Consider the following 20520-nt stretch of genomic DNA (forward strand, 5'->3'; position numbering starts at 1 on the left):
TTCATGTTTGCTGACTAGCACTTAACACAAATTACTGCTGAGGTTGATGGGAGTTTTGCTCATAGCTAGTCACAAACCAAAGCAGTGGCAAGTTTGTCTTTGGAGCTAATGATGACACAATGATGAACAGTCAGGGTAATCACTAAAGTTTTACAATGTTCTTGAAATATCTGTAGCAAATGTCCCACTAATCCATATAGTAATTGTTGTGAGATTTCACTCTGAACCATAAATCCTTATATTTGTTGGAGCATGAGATAAAGTCAACTGAAATCTGTATGATTCATCAATCTGCAACCATGAATATCCAGTTTCATCTTCAGTCTTCCCAATCTAGTCTTGAATAATGTAGGGGACCAATGTTCTGATCAAACAATTTTGACAGAGCCAGGCTGCTAGCATGGCTAAAAAAGTGTCCAGTGAAAAAAAGTTGTAATATCAGTAAGATAAATGTATTGCTCTGCACCTGCGTTTCATGATCTAAGAGGGAGCACAGCTAGAGAATGTGGTATGCAGCCAAAAATGGTCAACCTAATCATAATTCTGGATTGCATATGGCTCACTCAGTAGAGGCTGAAATGACTCCTTCCTCCCACTATTAATTCACCAACTTCTTCTCAGTCAAACAGGCCGGTAAATCTTTCCTCTGAGAAGGTCTGTCCTCCTCTGAACTTTGTTATCAGTGCTTTGACTTGTAAGCAGGTTCATATAATTAAACCCCTCCACTTTGTTCACATCTGCATGCAGCTGTGTCTTACTTGATCCGTCTCTTTTCTGGCAGTGTGTCTTTGTGGGTCTTTTGGTTGGTTGGTCCATCATTTGGTCATCAAGCCTCCAGTTTGCCCCTAATTAAGTACATCAGAGAATTAAGAGCTCACTGTTGCCGATTTGTACTGGCGGTACACTTGAGATGCGTAAACATAAACCCACTCCCACGCAACTGTCTGATTGCACCAATTGAAGGATTTGCTGAGCATCTTAGCTTGGCAGTTAAGAGACTGTGCCACAAATAGCCATAAAGACGTCACAGGCAGGTGTTATTCTGGAAGAACTCAAGACATTTACATTTACAAGGCATTATATGTACTGCCTGAGAGAAAACTGGTTACCAGCAGTATCATTATTTACTTTCATGTATGAATTTTTATTTATTTATTTTTTTCCTTTCACTGCTCTGTGTGCATATCTCAGCAACTATTGGGTGACCCATGAAATTTAGTAAAGGCATCACTGTGATCATTTTGTTGATCCTCTGATTTTTTTCTCGAGCACCATCATCTGGTTTGAATTTAACTTTGTCCTATACTTAAGCATGTCGTTAGCATACTAACACACCAAACTTACATTGTGAATGTAGTAAACTGTGCACATGCTAAGCATCATAATGCAAGCATTGTCAATGAGAGCATGTGAACATGCTAACATTGACATTTACACTGGCTGTAGATTATTTTTAAGCTTCAGGACTGCAATTTATCACTATTTTCTTCATCAATTAATCTGTTGAAGTGAAACTGTTCATTTTGTCTAAGTAAGAATTTAAAATTTGAAGTCATGTATACATTTGAAAGCTGGAAAGCGTCACATTTGAGAATTTGGAAAGAAAATAAATGTTTGACATTTGTGTTTCATTAATGGCCATCATTTATCAAAATAGCTGGCAGCTTATTTATAGTTTATAGTCATTTGACTAATCCTTTCAGCACCAAACAGCTTATCTTGTACATCACGTTGCTATTCTGGACTATAGTAAGCTGCTACAGCAGATGAGTAAGGATGGACGTTTATTTATTCCCATGGTGGTCTTGAATATTTGATCACTCCTGATCTGCTCCTGTGAATCAGAGAATCACAATCCAGGGCCAGTGTAACTTCTCAGCACCTCACTATTACCTCACTGGTTATTACCACCCTAGCACTGATAGCAAGATGAACATACACCTTCTGCCAAGATGCTATTTTTGAGATTATGGCTTCCTTGCTCCTTCGTGAGGAAATTGGGTTGACACAGTGAATTTCTTTCCATTTAAGCAGCCTTAATACTTAATGCTGTTTTGTCTGCCCCTGGGGCCTGCTGAGTGTGCTTTGCACTTTTCAGGGCTGGCACAGATTCTCATTACCCCTGGAAAAACTTCCCGTGTTCATGTAAAACAGTGTAACCCGATCCCGGGACTCAAAATAGTTTGTGGGAGGCCCAATGTCCTCCCCAAACTGCTGCTGCCCAATAAGAGCCACGTAAACAGAAAAGAGCCCAGCCCCCAACGATGTTAAGAAACAGCATAGGCTTGTTTAACACCTAGAAATATCTGAGGTGAGGGTGGCATCATCTGTTCGCTCTAGTGAGAGGATTTCTGGGTACACAAAAGACTGCTGTCTTTTTCCTAAATTGCAGCCTCTGCGCTGTTAGTGGAGTTAAAGTGTGTGTGGTGAGGTATGATCACTATGTTTAGCAGTTTCAGTTATTAGACTGATAGAGTGATGACTTATATTGTACACCATCAGAAGAATGGGATAGCAAATTGTTTACAAAACATCATCCGTTGTGTACTGACAGAAGTCATTTCTTACTCCCTGGTGCGATAATCTGTTTTCACCCGCAACTTGTCACGCTGTAGCCACCCAAACAGAAAATCAAATACCAACCCACTGCATAATGGGCTTTTGAATCCTTTAGGACTGGTGATAGTGATTGCTGCTGCATTCACTGGTAAGCAGTTCAAATTCAACAGTGTATGTTTGTTTGCATACTGGGCCTGTGTGTGTGATCTCGTGTGAGTAAATGCTTGTGTGTGTCTTTTATAAGCTCATCTGAGTGATTTCCCAGCGAGAGTACGTTTTACAGCCGGATTCCTCTAGGATGAGTCTGGCTGTTTGATAGAACAGCCCCGTGGCGGCCTCCCAGTCTCCAGCCTAATGAGCATCGAGTCTAACAGGTGGTCCATCAGATCACCGAAAACAAGAGGAATTAGGCTGTTTGTATGCAAGTTGCTTCATTGCTGTGCAGATGCTTTTGTTTTTTCACCACTAGTGCTACTTTTTCTCCATTCAGTGAGGAAATGGAATCACAAGCACAATATTTCTTGGACCAGTGATTGGCAACCTAAGATGCTCTGTGGTTTGTTGTGGAAATTATCAATTTCAGAAAACCTTGAAGGCAGGCACAGTTCACTGAGTGATTTAGGATTGCTGACATTTCATACACTGTTTAAATTCTCCTGTGAACAAGCTGCTTTGATTCGTGATTCCTCTATGAAGAACTTCTAAAACAGGCACACAGCTGGAATTAAAAAAGCTGTAAAAGTGTTAATTGTTTCCTGTTGCACTGCCAGTTTATGTATTGTAAATGACATTGTTTTATTACTTATACATATTAATGAAAACTATTTTGTAAGATCTTAAGCAGTAACTATCCACTGTAGTTCCATTTTTAATGTTTGTTTAGATTTCGATTTTTTTTTTTTTTTTGTTTGTTTGTTTTAATGCCAAATTATTAGCACACTGAAAGCTTTACACTATTCTCACCTAGAACCACACAGCAACCATGATTATAAAATTTAATTAAAGGGTATGGTCTGGACCCTCTCTAATTGGAAAATGTCATGAGATAACTTTTGTTGTGAATTGGCGCTATATAAATAAACTGAATTGAAGTTTCTCAAACCAGGACGGTCTCTTGGGATAATATTTCAAGAGATTCTGGTAGCATAATTGCAGTACAAAAACTTATCACCATCACTGATGTAACATTCATAAACAGAAAGTAGAGGAAAAATGTAAAGCTGTTTACATAATGTTTTCTTTCTGCCTTATAACACAGTGGTAACTTTACTGAACTCATTTAGGTTTCATTCTGCATTACACGTCTTGAAAGGAGATAAGAAACATGACAGAGGTTTTACCTTGCTCCCAGCTGTAGCTGCTGCTGTGGTAAATGTCCGAGTCACGATGAATAACTCTTATCTTCATGAGTCTTCACAGTTTACTGCGTACTGGTTTATCTGTTATGTGAAAGTTTTTTTACTGCAAGGTCCTTATCTCAAATTACCCTCAACTTCAGTTTAGTTAGGCTAATTACTTAAATTATACTTACACATAATCTTAATAAGATCTGTATTTATACTAATAACTCCACGTGAAAAAACATTATATGGATTATATAGGAAATTGAATAGTATTTGTGAGGCTGACAAGTTTATCCTTTATGCTCGTGTTATTTTGAGACTTCTGACATCATCACCAGCCTATGAAAAATAAAATTTCCTTCGCCATCTGTTTTTTCTTCTATTGCTTTTTGTGCTGCTTACAACTTTTCAGTGTTGTCTTTTTAGGACTTTTTGAGATGTATTGCAGTATATTCTACTGCATGATCATTATACAGTACATTGGGAACAAAGCAGAAGTGTTTAGCATGAATATGTTTTGTTTCGTCCTGAGCTCATTATATGATGGTGTGTGAATGAATGGGCTCACGGAGGGGTGGGGAACATGCCCCCGCCCCTCCCGCACTGCTGCAGCAGCTGACTTTTAATAGAATCTGATGTAAAAGCTTGTGAATAATTCCTGTGGGGCTGTGGTTTGTAGGTCATTGTGCCATTATGGTTTGTTCCTAGTCTGTCTGAGGGAAGATGTATGCATGTGTGAGTGTGTCTGGATGTGTGTCTAGGTCTGAGTGTGTGTTGGTGGGGGAGGGGCACCAAGGCACGGAGGCTTTGCCTACATGTCTGCTCAAAGCATCATAGCTTCTCTCGCCATACTGCTGTAGGTGGACACAGAGTGAACCCACTCAACCCCCTCAGGCTTGACCCACAAATCCCTTCTTCTGGTCAACAAAGGGATTATGGGAGAAACAGACTAATCTACTTCTGTGAATTTACTTATGCAAAGTGTTTGGCTCATAAGCCATGGCATCAGCCTGATCTTAGGCAGCAAAAACTGTTTAAATATTTTTATTTTTTTTAAATTTTATTTAATCATTCTGAGCGGCATTTCTCTGTATTTGATGCTTTCTGTGCAGAGCAAAGCTGCATTTCAAATCTGCGAGCCTTTGTTTTCTTAATTTGGGATACTTGAAAAGGAACACTGGGCTTGCAAGGGGCCACCTGCAATAACAAGTTACTCCCTAGGGTGTAGGAATCATCCAAAAGCAGCACTCTAAATGTTTTTTGTCTTGATTTATTAATATTCTGTATATGCCTGAGGGTTATGCATGAAATATAGCTGAAGGTGTAGCAAGATAAAAAATATACCTTTGTGAAGGGCTTTCCAGCCAATTATATTCAGTAGCACATACCAGAAATGACAGTTTGTTACTTGGCCAATGTTTGGAGAACAACTTTCACTTCAGATTGTATTTCTGGCCCGAACAACTCAAACATCTTTGATCTCTTCTATCAATTTACATCTGGATCTGGTCTTTATCTGGTGATGAGGTGACGGCGAGCGAAGGAGACTGAAAAAGGATGAACTTATCACCTTGTCTTTGGCCAGACAGATTGTGTGGAGGGCTTCACCATAGCTGGCTCTGTTTTACGTGCTTCAGTGTTCTTGTCTTGATGGAGTGACATGCTGTACTCCAGGATAATTCAAACACTCTGCTGAGAAATAAGCTGAGGGATTTTCTGCAGCAAAGGTTAGCACGCTGGACTTGCTGGATACAGAATTAGAATAAAAGCTTCTTGGCAGCGATCACATTGTTGTTCCTCTTCGGTCTCCCTAGATATTTGGAAATTAGTCTACATGTTGGCACATACCATAAAATGATTGTTTCCCCTCCATATTTGGCCTGATGATGAAAGACTGTGTGATATTTTTGATGTGTTATATTTATGTTAGAGGGAAGAGGTTTGATTTTGCACCACAGGAAGAACATGTGGGTTGTCTTTGTGTTGCACAGTGCTGGATTGTGTTTGACTCATTTCCAGACAAGATCCCAGATGCTGGACCTGGGTGGTCACACCCATAGCGATGTTACACAATGCCTGTTTACTGCATCTCGTTTGTTAACCAAATATTGTTTCTGTGTTTTTCTGGTTCTGGAAAAATTAACTCTACACATCAGGACAGTTAAACTGGTTGACCACACAATTTAACAGACAAAGCCACTAAACTGTTATGGTGATATTTCCCTTACAGATGTTCTAATGTTGGTCTCATCAGTGCTCACCACCTCTGTTTTCACAGTGTGTCCACAATGTGAGCCAGATGGGTTGTTTTCTTCTGAGGGCGGAACAAGGTGGTCCAGCAGCAAGGATGTGGGGACACACTGCGTTGTCATACTGGCCAGAATCTGCTTTTCCGACACCAATTTTTGTAAATAGTGTTTCTGACTTTAGAGACCTTATCAAAAAGGCCTCTTATGAAAGTTTCCCTAAGATCCTGTTTGCCCAAAGAGACGACAGTCCTCACCTCTGATGTCTGTCTTCTTGAAGAAGTGAAACAGGAAATACTTCAATTAAAGCTGAACTGAAATTCTTACATGCACATTAAATAAACTATCTCTCTCTATAGAGAGACAGAGATAGATAGATAGATAGATAGATAGATAGATAGATAGATAGAGACACTGTTCCTAAATTATCTCAGCTGTCATTTCAGTTCTTCAATTTCTTGTTATTTATTGGCATATACACAGATTTTAATATTGACTGATATATTGGCTTGGTCCATTTACCATCCAGTTCTAGCAATAATTAGGAAAATAAACAACACAAGATCCCTTTTTTCAAAATAAAAAGAAGCTGTCAAAATTTTCTTTTAAACAAGAAGATCTGTCGGGCTGTTAAGGGCTGATATCTGTGAAAGGTTCATACATGGTAGCTTTTTCAAGCCTGCAGGCTTCTTTCACAAGCTTAGGATCCCTGCTCCCTCAACTCTGTATAAGAAATGAATGGCTCCCTGGTGACTTGTTGATCTTGTTACTCACAGTGTCAATGCGCTGTTAGACTGACTTGTTCATTTTGTCACTTAAATGCTACCGTGAGAACAGCCTGGATTTGAAAAAGAATGTAGCTTTTACAGAGGTGTAACATTAATGATCATATTTTACCACGATGAGACCCAGCACTCTGTCCAGGAGCAAAAAACATTCTCCGTGTTGCAGTTTATTTAGCCTTATCTGAGCTGATTTCAAACACACGGTCCGTTGCATGGAAACAGGAGTACTGTTAAGCCTTTCGAGCACATCCCAGGCATCCATCACAGACTGTAACCTCCTGAGTGCTGTTTGAGGTGTGCATGTTTATATACCACGCATGCTCAGCGCTGACAGATGTGTAGTGACAGTTGTGAGATATAGCCTGCTGGACATCCAGGACAAGGATTGTAGTGTCTGATGAATGGCATCTCCAGCCTGCTGCTCTCTGAACCCCTTTCTCATCTGCTGTTAGTAGCAGATAATGCAGCTCTAAAGCCTCTTGTGTAAGAGCCCTGCTCACCGAAGATGGGATGGGAGGGGACACGGAATGACGTACGTGTCTTCCCGTTCTTCCTTCCATTCTCCCCTGATCTCTGATCCTGAGTACTCGGGAGGTCAACGGAACAGAGCCGCTGACCCTAATTCCTTAAAGAAAGGTTTCCTGTGAAGAGTTGCTGCCTGCTCCCTGCCCCCTTTTGGCAGCTGACCTGGAAACAGTGCAGAGAGCAGCTGACGTAGACAGAGGCTGCAAGTTTTCAGAGCCCGCAGATGAGGCGCTGAAGGGCCTGAACTGCCTCCCTGGTTTTCTGATCTGATGAAGGACATGGCTCCATCTGTTTCCTGCTCCCGACGGCTGCGGCTACGGCTGCAGTCAGTTCAGATGAAGACAAATGGATAAACGGAAGGATGAGTCATGGCTTTATATTCATGTTATGACAAGTCCCTCTGCCTGAATGTGTGAGGCTGAAAATATTGACATGTTTGTTAAATGACTTTTAGGGCGGTTGTGTGTTGGGCGTCATTATAAACAGATAAATGCAAACAATAGACGGTTCTGTTGACTACATTTCTGTCTATAACTGTTAACCAATTTAACAGCACCATGTTTACTCTGGAGGGTTCCATTGTTTGCTCCGTCAATAAACAAACCAACTCAAAATGTAGGACATAAATACTTGTGCTCCGCTCAGGAAGCCATTTGCTTCTCAGAAGAGCGTCCCTTTTCTTTCAGCTCATCGTCCACCTCCACTCAAACCCTTCCATGCCCTTTCTCTCGTCCTGTCCTCTTTTCTGTCTTCCTCCAACACCTGTCAGCTCCATTGTCCTCCTCTGAAGAAGAGTAAACCCATGCAGGCATGCTCCTGTGACCTTTTCAATGGCCCTCTCCCAACGGGGCGGGTGTCTTTGTTCCGTGTGCCTTTCTTACTGGGTTTTGGGGCAACCAGCAAGGGGGCATCCGTCTTCCTATTGAGGGAGGCGTGGCGCTCACTTCTTGCTGGGTGTGATAATGGACCACACATGGTTTTGCTTCGGCGGTTCACCAAGACCTGCGTGGCCTCGGTGCGTGGGCACAGGCCCCTTGTTCTGCCTCCTCTCCTTCTAACCGGCCCATAAAGCGCTCGTCTTCTCAGCCTTTTGTCCAGCCCCTTTCACTTTGCCTGAGCTCTGCTGGGCCCTTTGTCCTCCTATCTGGGGGCCCGGTGCCTCAGCGTACACTCCCTCAGCTTTGTTCACTCCACCTTCAATATGCCACCAACAAGTATTCCAGAAATGCAATGAATGCATGTCTTTCTGTCAGTGTGAATGTGTCCAAGTAAAGAAGGAGAAAAGGGGGTTTTGGATTTCATGTTGTTTGGAGGTTCTACTGATGATTTGGGCAGTTTATTGAGCTGAACTGATGATGTGGATGAATTCATTGGGATACAAGATTTAAATGAAATCCCACTTGTTTTTCCTCAAGTGTAGGGAAAATTAAATGGGATTCTTGCTTTCAGAAGTTTAATGAACATTTTTTTCGTGTGAGGCATTGTTGTTTACATGGTGCAGTTTCTAAAACTTGCTCTAAATTAAATGCGAGAATTATCAGTGAATTAAAACCTCATGCATGGCTTAATTGCAGACAACTCAACAATGCAGAGCAGACCACAGTCTCAGCAGTCCCCAGTGGTTGGGTAACCCCCCCAACATAGACCACATGAATCCCAGAAAGGGCTTTTTTTGATCAAACCTGTAGACATATTTATCATACTTGACTGAATTAAAGGGCCAAAAAACAGGCGTCAGAAGTCTGGATACTACAATAAAAATTTAATATATGCCCCAAAGTCTCCATGTCCACTAACATGCCTGACTTTGCAACCATAAATCTTTATATCTCAGGCTTATTAAGTTTCCTTTTTTTTTTCTTTTTATCTGGAGAATGGAGGGTTTTGATGTTTGGCACACATTGTCAGGGAGGTCTCTTTCTTCTTTCATTCATTATATTGGAGGCATTGCTAATTTAGAAAACTTCTGTCAAGACCCATAGTGATGGAACCACCCTGACACTTTATTAACATGAGGCATATAGGATGGTAATGATGTCAATTTAATCCCCATCCTTCTTCTAAGACTTTGTTGTAACTGTTTTAACTTTTTTGCAAAAGGGTTGTCATTTTATGTACCTCATGAAATCATTCTTCAGTTCGCTCTGGTTTACCTTACAAATGGCATTGATTTGTTGGTGCTGCCAGGCTGCCTGCACAGACCTGCAAGAGTGAAGTGTAACATGCTGTCCTTAATGCCGGTCCACTCAAGTAATGAGTCCTCCACACCACATGGTCCTTTGTTGTTTTGCCGCAAACTAGGAGTACAGTATGGGAAAACATCAAAGGGAAGTGGTATCTCTTGGGAAACCTTTGGAGGGGCCTTGAAAAAAAATCCTGTTTTTTTTTTCCTTGTTCCACTCATTCAGGTCACTCTGCTCCTTGTAGTATTTGGCACAGTTTTTACAAAGTTCAATAAGTTATTGAGGTATTGGTAAGTTGAAAAACTTCTATCTCCAGAGCTGGGTTAGTGTCTTTTCATAATATACTGTATATTTGGCCTATGTAAAATTTTCCACCTGCTTTACTGAGTGTCATTTTATTGTCACTAACTCTCAGTAACATCAGACTTTAGTGATACAAACTTTTAGAACCCAAAAAATATGAGCCTCTCAGACCAGCATGCTGCCCTTACATCCACATTTGTAGTAGAATTTTGTATACTTGTACCTCAGACTTCATAAAACATATATGTATGGTCACTGTGTCATCAATACCAGGGCTATTTCTCACTTTCATTACAGGCCTCTAAGGGACATAAGGAAATTGAGCCACTCTCCCTGTGGAGTCAAGTGACTCTGATCATTTATTCCAGCCAATTAAGAGCAAGAAAACAAGCAGCTGTCTGTTTAACAATCAGGCCTGCCCTCAGGACAGGGCAGGCATAGACTGTTGTGTTATCAAATCAATTACTGCACGCGTTATCCAATTGACTCTGTTCAGTTCATCCCGTAGTAATTCAAAGCTAATGATACAGCTTCATCAGCATGTACAGTATGTTTGTTTTTTGCTATTTTATTATTAATATGAAAATGTTTGTGTTATCTATAATGGAGAATGTGGCATTGTGTAAGCCCACCGTTGCCTGTGTTGAACAAATGGTTTTAGAAAATCCAATAGTGCTGACTGTTGCACCATACCTTTTGCCGTATCTTACTTTGAAATTCAATTTAATCTGACAATGGGAACTGAAGAAAATTGCCTTTGAATGTTATTGACTCAGAGAAAGAGATTTGCTGCAGAAAGTTTTGTGGTGCAATAACAGGAGTGACAATACAAAACAGAGAGCACATGACACAAAAAGGAAATACTACGTTTAATGGAAGAGCTTTTGCATTTTTCACCAATTCAGGGCACAAAGACCTGTTATTAGCTATATGGACATTGAATTTGTAGTTTTAAAAGTAAAGTGTCTGATTTGCACACTTTTTTTCAGATATTTCCTTTCCTTTATGATTAGTATATTTTGTATGTTAGCTGGATAAATAATCTGGAAATTGTGCCAACAATGTAGTCCTATGTTTTTGTGTTTGTCTGAAATAGCGGGTGAAAAGTTTGTGTACTATGATACGATAGTACTGTTGTTGATTTATGTATTTGAGAGATTTTGTGCTTTTAAGTGGAAAACTAAGTGAGGAAATCCAAGGTCTGTAAAAAGCACAGGCACTGGTTGCGGAGGTGGTGCGGTTTGTGTGATTTGGTGGCCATAAAAGTTCAAATGCGTAAATGAGCTCCTTTGCAAAAATGCAAATTGACACCATGTGGAAGACAAAGCATTTAAAAACACGTAAGAGGCTATTTGGGTTCCTTTTGGACATGTTTATAGGTTTACCAGGCATTGCTGTGTCACGCGATGGCAGGTTGATTTTGCATTATTAGCAAGCTTCAGGTCATGGAAATGTACAAAATATTAATTTTTGCTTTTCCCTATTATTGCTTTCCTATAATATTCATCTGGTTAAGTCTTCTCGAAGTATGACTTATTTAGTTACACATTTCAACAATGCCTAGCCTACCATACTGCTAATCTTTCATCTAATTGTGCAGCATATAAGCCTTAACACACCTAGTGTTCAGTTTCCAGTTTAAGTTAAAATAAATACCAGATTACCATCATGTCTTAACCTCATTTCCCTCCTGTGTACCAGCTCACAGCAGCCTTGACTATGTGGAAACAAGCAAAAGTTAACGAGGCGGCAATATGAGCTATCACGTGCCTCAGTGCAGTTTCTTATAGAAAGATTTTGCTGATTCCTGAAGGAACACCAAACCCTGTTCCTCCATGTTAGCACTGACAGCCTCCACACACTCACGTGAGTCATGTGGCTGTCAATGGGGGCTCTCAATCTCTTTGTATGCTGGATACATGTGCCTTCAATTAGGGCCTGGAGCTGCAGCCCAAATGCAGCCCCAAAGGCTGGGCTGAGAGCAGAGCACTGGCCTGTTGTGATAGTATCTAATGAGATCACCCAGAGCTGCATCCTTGAATGCTGTCATTCAGTAATGATTGTTTTTGTATGTATGTGTGTTCCAATTCACCAAATCAGCTTTCATGCTGTGTTCTGGTTGCTGCCTCAGAAAGAAGCTGGAGCAACTTTGCTTTAAAGGTTTATGTATCAAGCTAATGATAATGGATATGAACAAAGACTAAGGTAACTATTGTCTTTCTCCTGTTCTCCATCTGCCTTGTTTCTCTTGTGTTGTTAAAGCCTTCAGCTGATTGGTCCTCACTCACATTTGTTTGAGTTTGATTGATAGCTCAGGGCTGCTAGAAAATAGCCGCTATAGTCACAGTGTCTGCAGGAAGATAAACTCCCTGAGTCCTCTTGCACTTAGGCGGTATCTTCATATTTAAATAGAAGAGCCTCATAGCTGCAAGGAGAACTGGGACAAGACACAGCTGTTTCAAATGCAGGAGATGTAAGATGGTTGAGGCACTAAAGATGTCTTCTCCTTTCTGCTCCACTGGAATTCTCGAAAGGCTCTTCCTCCGTCTAAGCCCCCATGCAATAAACATCAGTGAGCAGAGGCCTCTGCATTGATGTGCCATGATTCAGGCTCATCCTTCAGGGCTGCTGTGCCTTGTAAAAGCCTCTCCATACAAAAAGGTTTGAGGAAAAAGAATGGCAAATGCTGGACAGATAAACCATTCACTCGTTGGTTGCTTCTCTGTAGAGGCATCTGAACTCTGGCTTGCACAAGATTTTTCCATCCCAGTCTGCTGGTTCCCTCCATCTGTTGCAGGTCTTACTGAACCTCTTCATGGGTCAACATCCTTCAGGCCCAAACCAGAATGCTTGAATGGCCTTGTGGTGGACCAGGATGGATGAGTCTTGCATGCAACACGGCCACAAACCCAGAAAGAGTAGCCTCCCCTGCACTGATCGCCCTCTCCATGTGAAAGAGAAGCACTCTAAACAGGAGAGGAGGAACAAATCAAACAAATTTATTACCACATGGCCGAAAAGGTCAGAGCGTGACAAAAGCCCTCCTGTTGAGAGGAGGAGTGTGGTGGAGTGCGGTGGAGTGGCCCCCCTCCAAACACAGCCTGGGTGACTACCACAGCATTAGACATGGGTCAGACTGAGAGAAAACATGGAGGTAGAACTAGTTTGAGAACAAAGACCTTGTTCTTGTTTCTTGTTGCACTGTGACGTTTATTTAATAAAAACTTCTTTGGTTAAATTTTCCACTTTAGTGTTAAATTGGCTAAATAGCCTAAGAAGACACAGAAATTATTGGGGTTTTTTTTGTTTGTTTTTTTTTGTCAATTTGGTGACCATCAGGTGGTCATTATGATATTAAAGTTTATAAGAATTGTTGTGTTTGGCTGATTTATCTTTTCTTCCTAAAGTTAGTAAATAGTTAATTATCAGATTGTTCTCTTTTGTTAAATATTTTTTCAAAATCATTTGTTCTCAGCTATATGACTGTTTTTACTGGCTACACTAGTGTGCCTCTGAGGATCATAATGTCAGAATTTTTGCCAGATGATCCCCCACTACTGGATGGATTGCCTTGAGAGTTGGTTACTCTCTGGATTATGACTGGTAATTCTCTCGTACCATTATGGTCAAATACGGCCTCATAGAGCCTCTAGCTGTAGACTCTTTGTCTTGTTTCCTTTTTTTTCTTTCAGGTCAGGTGCTTGTCTGTCAGTAAGCAGAAGTGCAGGGTGAGTTTCACCCTCAAGGAGTGAAATAACTCTCATGGAAATCATTTGAGCCGTAGCTGTGGAATGCTCTTTCCTCTGACTATCCACCACACTTTCCCAATGAGGCAGTCATTTGAAGGCAGAGGTAGTGAAGGCAACAAAGCAACAGTTTCTCTTTGGACCGAAGAAAAGAAAAGAGCTAATGCCTGAGAACGACAGGGAAGTGTGTGTATAAGAGAGGCCTACAGGAGTGACCCAGCAGCTCCTCACTGTCTCGCGCAGCCATCCGCATGCTGACAGATTTATTGGATGCAATAATCAGAGTGTATATCACCCTGCTCTGCTCTGCACAGTCAGCTCCTGTAATTGGCTCCTACACCTGGAATCGACTATAAACATCACACAACTTTACACTTGGCTTGAAAAAGGTGACTTTTGGACAGTTAGAGTGCTCTTGGTTTTGACAGTGATCGAGATGCTATTGACTCCTCAATATTTTCTTTAGTACAAAGAGCACTACCAACATCTCCGGCCATTAGGTATAGAGCATTCTACAGTGAAATTAAATGATGTTTATATTTGTATTAACTGCAGCTGTTGAATTTAAGTTTCTGATTCTTTAGCCTACAAAATAACATTAAAGTGTTAATTTGGTAAATTATGTTCTAGTTGGTCTGTTTGGTCAGGGGGTAATAGAGACAAATTTCCAGACAGCTTCAGCAAACAGGTCAGGAGCCTTAAGGCCTCTGGTGGACATGAGAGGATTGAGCAGGGCTCATACATGCCCCTGGCAACTTTACACCATGGGATACACTTCTGGGTTGCCAGGATCCCTGCTCTGTCAGCCTTGTTGGCTGGATAGGCTTACTGGTTGGTTGGCTCGCTGGCTGGTTAGCTCTGGGGATCAGCATTCAGGTCATGCCCTACTGTGCCCACCCCGTACAGGACAAAAGGCTGTTCAGGGATGCTAAACAGCAGGCACGGGTATTCACCGAGCTAACACACACTGCGGTGCTGGATGAGCCTGCCCCGCTCCAGTCTCAGTGTATCAGTGTTTGCTTGTCTATTGTGGCATGAAATGGAGTGAGTCTGTATGATTGCACCAGTGAAGCAATGCAAATAGCCCTCCTGATGATCTATTCCATTTAGTTAGGGAATGAACTGGACAGAGCATTGAACTCTTTGATCCTTTTGTGAGATCTTTAGAGCGTCTTTTTGTTTGTTTGTTTTGGTTTTGTGCACATTATGTGCATGCACATTTGCAATATGCAATAGAATGTTAGAGAAACACAATGTAATTTCAGCTATGGATCCTGTATTTATGCATGTATTTTGTTTTGATGAAGTGCATATATGGGTTACAGCTTGAAGAAATCTGATTTCACAAGATATTTACAGAGCAGCTGGTACAAAATTGAGTTATGGTGCCAGTGGCTTAGAATCAAAGGTGAAAGTGGTTACTGTACACCCTAAGAGTGAGCTTCTGTAATGCAGCAATGACACAAACTATCACGTGCAAGAATGTAGAATAGAAGAATTGTTCATTAGGAGCACAGAGTAGATTCAGCCCTGATACACTCCTAATTACAGCAGATCCTGACCTTTATGCTGGTTGTGTACATCATCAGTCTTTACTCTACTGCCTTTCATCAGTTACAGTGATGGAGGGAGGCATCAGGTGTCCAGAGCAGGGAATAATAGTCTAACATCTTCTGCTTAATTTGCTCTCAGGAGATTTTTTTTCTGGTACTGTTTATTAATGAAACATTGGTTACTTTAAAGGAAAAATAAAGATGAAGGTGAATATTCAAAAGTTATTCATCAAATACCATGAGATATTTCGTATGCCTTAACAACAAAAAATGTCTAAAGCTAAAAATTCTGTATTGTGTAATAAAATGCTCTTCAACGCACCCTGAGGCTGTTTTCTTTTCTCGAGAGCTTTTATTGCAGGCTTACTAATCACATATGTCAAACGGAAGAAAGCAGCCATTCTGTCTTGACAATAGGGATTTTACGGCACCCTCAGTGGCCGTGTGTTGGCTACTGTGAGCTACCCCGCAACCATTTTCCCTGTTGGTCCTCTGTAGCCTTCCTCATCTTTCATTCACTGTACTACCGTCTTGTTAAAGCTAGAATATCAAAACATTCAGTTACACTTTGATGCTGGAATCATTAATTACATTTTAGCCTGAAGATGGGGAGAGCTCTGAACATAAGCCAAGAAAAAATTGGACGTTTTGTCGTTGTTGAATGGGGTCCAGGTGCTTTTTTGTTTTTGTTTTTTTGTTGTTTTTTTTTGTCTATAGCCAGTGACATGCAGGTCTCAGCCTTATTGTGCTTTAAGAGGCAGTTTGTAACAATACCCCAAAATAGCTATTTTCCCCCTCTTGTTTGGCAAATTACCCCCCTTCATCTTTGTGCATTTCATCTCAGTGTTGGCATAAATAATTGATGTATTCAAATGAGCTATTTTAGAGTTGGATTGCTTTTCTGATACCACTGAATACATTCATCATTGAGCCCTAAAGACACGACATTGAACATACATTTATCTTTTATTTCGTGAGCAGATTTAAGAGCAGAAAACTGTTGTTGACTAGCCTATTAAAATTATTTTAAGGTATTTTTTTTTTATTTCCATAATTACACAACATTTGAGTAAAGAAAACAGGTTGAATATGCATTCTTTGCATTATGAAAATCCTTTTCTTTTTTTTCTGTATTAGGTATCATAAGTGCAGTGGAGGTATGCCATTAATGACGTGCTAGCACGCCCATGGGAAGAAACATTAGACAAAAAATCTTGCCGGAAACACAGAGTGGGCAACACCGGTGTCTCTGTGGACAGTCTAAAAATACCACTCTGCCTCCTTCAGATATTGAAGCTGGGTGATGACATATATTTGGCAGACCTTCGATCATTTTTCCCGAACTCCCCCTGGAGCTGATTTTCTTTTCACATGCGTCACAAATGGAAATCTTTATATGCCTTGTGTTTTAAAGGGCTGAATTTCTGTTCAGGGTTTGTCACCTGGTGTGACGTCATAATGTTTCCCTTTCTTAATTTGTTTGATCGCTGTTTGATTCTGACTGTATTTCTGAGAATTTTGCGGCTGACATGGAAACAACGCAGCTGTGACAGTGACAGTTGGTATCAGCTTCACATTGAACTGACAGATATGAAAGTGGTATTGATCTTCCCATCTAACTCTTTGCAGGAAACATACATGTGAATAAGTATATTTGTCAAGTTGTGGAACTATAACTTCAACCTTAACTTCAGTTGTTTTGTATTCTGAAACTCCTGTAATAGTTAAATGCTATAATTGTTGAAAGATGATCAAGTGGGTGTTTTTTTTTATTTGGTTTATTTGGTTTATTTGTTACATGTGGAACATCCTTCAGCTTGTTCCAGTATTTTCAGCGACACAAAGTGTCTCTCACTTTGAAATAAACACCCAGAATGTGCATTCTTTGGTGAGACAAAGGTTTTATTCTGGTGATATAACTCTATTTATCTATCTATCTATCTAAAAAAAACAAACTTGAATTTCCCTTGGGATCAATAAAGTATCTATCTATCTATCTGTCTGTCTATCTATCCATTTCACTGCTACTACTACTGAATCACAGATTCAGCTCAGATTCATTGAATGGTTGTAAAGAGAATGACATGATTTGCCCTTGGTTTTCAATTTCATTTCTGATATCGTCTCATCTCCAATGTGCGCCCACTGCACAGACTCAGCACTGTAAAGCCGATCAGTCTTTTCAATTGCCTATTCTGCACCCTCCTGGTACATTTGTGTTACATGTGAAACTGTTTCAGGGGTAAAGAGGTTAGCACTCACATGATTATTTCTCAGCTCAGAAGATGAGATAATAGATGCATTTTTCATGAAAATGATTTTTCACTCAGCAGAAAGGGTGTGGGGTAAACCCACACAGGAAATTGTTTTCCTCTGGGTTTATAATTACATGGTCAGCACGTGTCTTTTGTTAGAGGCTCATTTCTGTAAATACTAGATTACATATTAGAATAATAAAAAGAAAGCTCTTGTCTAATGGTCTTTGCTTCTAAAAGAAAAGAAAAACTAACAATTTGATCATGAATAGGGAATCATTTAGACGTTTGACAGCTTGTTGACAAACTGGGAATTGTCTCTGTGTTGTCAAAGAAATCCAAAGCCATTTTCATAGTCCTGTTTGTGCTTTCTGAAGTGGTGCTGGAGTGAAAGTAATCTTTTCTGTGAAGCTGTGAGAAGAGTTAGGCGGGCCTTTGATATGAGCCAGCAGACACACTGTTGTCTTAGTTTTCTCTTTCCGCCGGGATTCACACACCTTTGTTTTCGTGAAGTCATGAAATACTTTTCTAAAAATATTGAGTTGAGGAAAAGCTGTTAATTTTTCTAGAGACTCTGGATTCACCACAGTTAGTCTAATTAGTGACACTGTGTACAGTATAAGGGATAGGCGCAGAAGCATTCTGCTTCTTCTATATTCCATACTACTCTAAGTAAAAAAGCCTTTATTTAAATAACCAATAACTTTGCTCGCGTAAAATATAAACAGGGATAAAAGTCCACACTGTGACAAACAGCTTGTGACAGATTGAGGCACATGACTGAGATCCAGACAAGTTGGGGGAATTGGAGTTGGCAGCGAGAAGTAGAGGCTCGAGACGGAGTAATAGGAGGTTGAAAAGTTTTTCGGGGGCTTCTCTTGTTAGTGGCCACATGATCCCCTCGTTCCTCTGGGAGTCCGTGTAGAGGCGTGCGGTTGTAGGATGATTGTGCTCCTGGCTGGAAAAGGTTTGCAGTGCCCAGAGAGGTCCTCCCTTCAGCCTGCTCTACTGAAAAATAGGCCCAGCCTGTCGCAGAAACTCAGTCTACCCCTCCAGCTGGCCTCTTGACTGGTAGAGCGTCTGATGATGACGAAGACCTGCAGTGGGCTCATGATAGATAGTTTGGGAAGACTGACCATGACTAGTTGGACTATGATGCAAATGTGTTAAATCAGCTGAGTGTTTCCCATTCATCTTTGCTGAATAGATGTTGCAGAGCAGGTTAAGAGGTTGGCGGTTGCGGTATGAAAGCAGGAGGCAATCTCAGAGGTGAACCTCCTGCTCGGTGACTTACGAAACCAAGTGGGCTTTTGAGCGACTGGCACTCATTCTTGCCTGTGCCTTCGCTGCCAGTAAAATCTGGTGTGGTTTTGAGGCAATATATAATGTATCTGGCCTCACTGGCTCCACCGCACTGTGAAATGGAAAAAGAGCACACTTGTCTCCAAAATGGTTTTGAGATGTAATTGAACCATAATGTCTCTTATGTGAGCATCTTGCGGTGGAATGAAGATCTTTCTTGACAAATGGGCCATAGAAAATAAACTGGCATATCTGAGTCATGAAGTGGAGGGTTCAGCTAACGACTCTTAATCCTGCTGGTGGAGTGCTGGAGCCTCCGTCAGCATGTCAGAGAAGAGAAACCCAATCATCTGATAGCTGACATCCATGGCAATTCTATGATAGCCATTATAATTATTATATTATTTCTATGCCCCCCCCCCCACCCAACAACCCGAGGCCAGGTACTATTTATTTCCCTGCGATCTATCATAATTTGGGCTACATCTGCCTTACCTTCTCAGAGGGAGTCACTTAATTTTTCACAATCTCTGCTGCGCCACGAGCTTTCTGGTGTCGAGAGGTGTCTGTCGCTAAGTGTTTTTCTTAAGAGCTTCAGAGCAACCGAGAAAGCTGTTCATTACTCTTGAGTGAACTGCTTATTTGATTTATTCACATTTATGTTTATTTTATTCCCAGATAAAAAGAATAATTTACCTCTGGTCTTGTTCTCTCTGTGTCTCCCTCCCCCCATTTTCTCCACCCATCTCTCTTTGAACTAATTGAGTGCATTAATTGTGACTGCCGTGAGGACACATTACCGCCCGCTGCACTTGGCTTGTTATCACATGTCATGTCCCATCTATCACACCTTTAATTGCAACACCTCTGTTCTGCTTTTGCCAACAACCTTCTCTCTCTCTCTTCTGGAAGCAGCAGAGGTTCTATCAGACACCTCATGGCGTGGCAGATAAGACAGGAAAAACATTTAACACTCCTGAAGGGAGAAACCTTCCTGTATTCCTTCCCTTGACCCCTGCTGTCCACCCCCACCCCCACATCCGCAACCACTGACACACACAGTTTGTGGCTGATGTAGCATCGTTAGGTTAGGTCATTCAGGTTCATCTCTGACAGAAGGGACGTCAAACTGGCCCCATACTTAGAGGCCATGCCTGTGTAAACCTACTGAAAGTACACTGTTGGTGTTTGGAAATGTCCTTCAACATGGACATCTCTGTTTTGCACCACTGCTGCTTCCTCCCCTGAGACTCTGAGCTGCCATGTCAACTGTCACCACAGGTCGCCCTCTCTCCAAGCTTCATTTTGCCAGCATGGCATTCCCCTACTGCATCCCAGTATTTGTTTGTGGTTAAGGGTGTGGTGTTCTTGCTTAATCCCTGAGTCCGCAGCTGTAAGAGTTGTGGCTGTGGTGGCAAAGCTGCCCAGAGCTTGAAGCTCTCCCTCTGATTTTCTGTTTGTGAATGCCACATGACCACACTCTCAGGGTAAAGCTGTAAGCAAATGCAAAGTTTCATTTAGTAGCAACCTATATTTTTTGCTTAATCCGCACTGGTAAAGAATAGCTGTGCATCCTCCTCAGAGAATCCACAGTGCATTGCCAGAAGAGATACTGTACACCATAAACACTGTTTTCAGATGTAGCACTTTTATTGTAAGTGGCAGGGCAGGAAAGTGGCCTGGCAGGGAAAGCAATGCGACATTAACTGAATTGACAAAA

General features: G+C 41.2%; 1 protein-coding gene across 1 annotated transcript in view; it reads left to right on the forward strand.

The window, feature by feature from the left end:
* tmtc2b (transmembrane O-mannosyltransferase targeting cadherins 2b) overlaps positions 1-20520 on the forward strand; it is a 90210-nt gene that overhangs the window by 20430 nt on the left and 49260 nt on the right. The window lies entirely within an intron of this gene.

The sequence above is a fragment of the Scatophagus argus genome, chromosome 7, assembly GCF_020382885.2.
Source record: "Scatophagus argus isolate fScaArg1 chromosome 7, fScaArg1.pri, whole genome shotgun sequence".
NCBI classification, from domain to species: Eukaryota; Metazoa; Chordata; class Actinopteri; family Scatophagidae; genus Scatophagus; species Scatophagus argus.